Source organism: Ascaphus truei, chromosome 6, assembly GCF_040206685.1.
Source record: "Ascaphus truei isolate aAscTru1 chromosome 6, aAscTru1.hap1, whole genome shotgun sequence".
Lineage (NCBI taxonomy): Eukaryota > Metazoa > Chordata > Amphibia > Anura > Ascaphidae > Ascaphus > Ascaphus truei.
The window spans coordinates 32654175-32656144 of record NC_134488.1 but is presented as its reverse complement, the minus strand read 5'-3'; the positions used below and the strand labels follow the sequence as shown (position 1 = coordinate 32656144).

Genomic DNA, 1970 nt, shown 5'->3' with positions numbered 1-1970 from the left:
CATTTACTTACACACCCCACACACACACCCCACACACACCCCACACACACACCCCACACACACACACAACACACACACACAACACACACCACACACACACACACACACACACACACACACATATGGGTATACGTCATTTTTATCTAACGTTAGATATAGAGTTGCACCTCCTCCCTTACTAAACATGGCCGCCCCTGCTTCTATTGGCGCCTTCCTGAGGATGACGCCACTTCCTGCTACAGCAAGTCCATTACCCAGCATTCCTCCTCATCTGCATATCACGGGGTTCCTCTTCTACGAGAAGATTCGCCGGTATTACCGGGGCTATTACCTGCGGGGTCCCCGGTTTCCCACCGCTATTATACACCGTAGACTCTGGCAGTGATAACGGAGCCTACGTTAGTTTATCTCTCCCCCAACAAAACCAGGACCTCACAAGGCTGGGAGTTCCGTGTGGCGGCTGTTCGATAAAAAGGGCTTGTGCCATGCTTGGCACACTGCGGCCTCCGTAACGGGGGCTGCGGTGCGGAATCGACATCAATAGATTTCGGAAGCACAATTTTTTGCTCCTGGGGCTGCCTGTGATCAACTGTCCGGGCGCCCCCATAACCTTGTGAAAAAACAGATGCAATCTTAACTCAGGCGTTCACCTATTACCCTGTGCAAAGGCACATGCAATGTCCAGCAGCCTCTATTACCCTGTGCAAAGGCACATGCACTGTCCGCCCGCCTCTATTACCCTGTGCAAAGGCACATGCAATGTCCGCCCGCCTCTATTACCCTGTGCAAAGGCACATGCAATGTCCGCCCGCCTCTATTACCCTGTGCAAAGGCAGATGCGATGTCCGCCCGCCTCTATTACCCTGTGCAAAGGCACATGCAATGTCCGCCCGCCTCTATTACCCTGTGCAAAGGCACATGCACTGTCCGCCCGCCTCTATTACCCTGTGCAAAGGCACATGCAATGTCCGCCCGCCTCTATTACCCTGTGCAAAGGCACATGCAATGTCCGCCCGCCTCTATTACCCTGTGCAAAGGCACATGCACTGTCCGCCCGCCTCTATTACCCTGTGCAAAGGCACATGCGATGTCCGCCCGCCTCTATTACCCTGTGCAAAGGCACATGCGATGTCCGCCCGCCTCTATTACCCTGTGCAAAGGCACATGCAATGTCCGGCCGCCTCTATTACCCTGTGCAAAGGCAGATGCGATGTCCGCCCGCCTCTATTACCCTGTGCAAAGGCACATGCACTGTCCGGCCGCCTCTATTACCCTGTGCAAAGGCACATGCGATGTCCGCCCGCCTCTATTACCCTGTGCAAAGGCACATGCACTGTCCGGCCGCCTCTATTACCCTGTGCAAAGGCACATGCACTGTCCGGCCGCCTCTATTACCCTGTGCAAAGGCAGATGCACTGTCCGGCCGCCTCTATTACCCTGTGCAAAGGCACATGCAATGTCCGCCCGCCTCTATTACCCTGTGCAAAGGCACATGCACTGTCCGGCCGCCTCTATTACCCTGTGCAAAGGCACATGCACTGTCCGGCCGCCTCTATTACCCTGTGCAAAGGCACATGCAATTTCCGCCCGCCTCTATTACCCTGTGCAAAGGCACATGCAATGTCCGGCCCGCCTCTATTACCCTGTGCAAAGGCACATGCAATTTCCGCCCGCCTCTATTACCCTGTGCAAAGGCACATGCACTGTCCGCCCGCCTCTATTACACTGTGCAAAGGCACATGCAATGTCCGGCCGCCTCTATTACCCTGTGCAAAGGCACATGCAATGTCCGCCCGCCTCTATTACACTGTGCAAAGGCACATGCAATGTCCGGCCGCCTCTATTACCCTGTGCAAAGGCACATGCAATGTCCCGGCCCGCCTCTATTACCCTGTGCAAAGGCACATGCAATGTCCGCCCGCCTCTATTACCATGTGCAAAGGCACATGCAATGTCCGGCCGCCTCTATT

General features: G+C 55.2%; 1 non-coding gene across 1 annotated transcript; it reads left to right on the top strand.

Moving 5' to 3' along the window:
• Nucleotides 1-469: 469 nt before the first annotated feature.
• On the top strand, nucleotides 470-605 carry LOC142498206 (U11 spliceosomal RNA). Its single transcript, XR_012802389.1, has one exon. It is a non-coding gene; the product is annotated as a U11 spliceosomal RNA (small nuclear RNA).
• The last annotated feature ends 1365 nt before the right edge of the window (nucleotides 606-1970 follow it).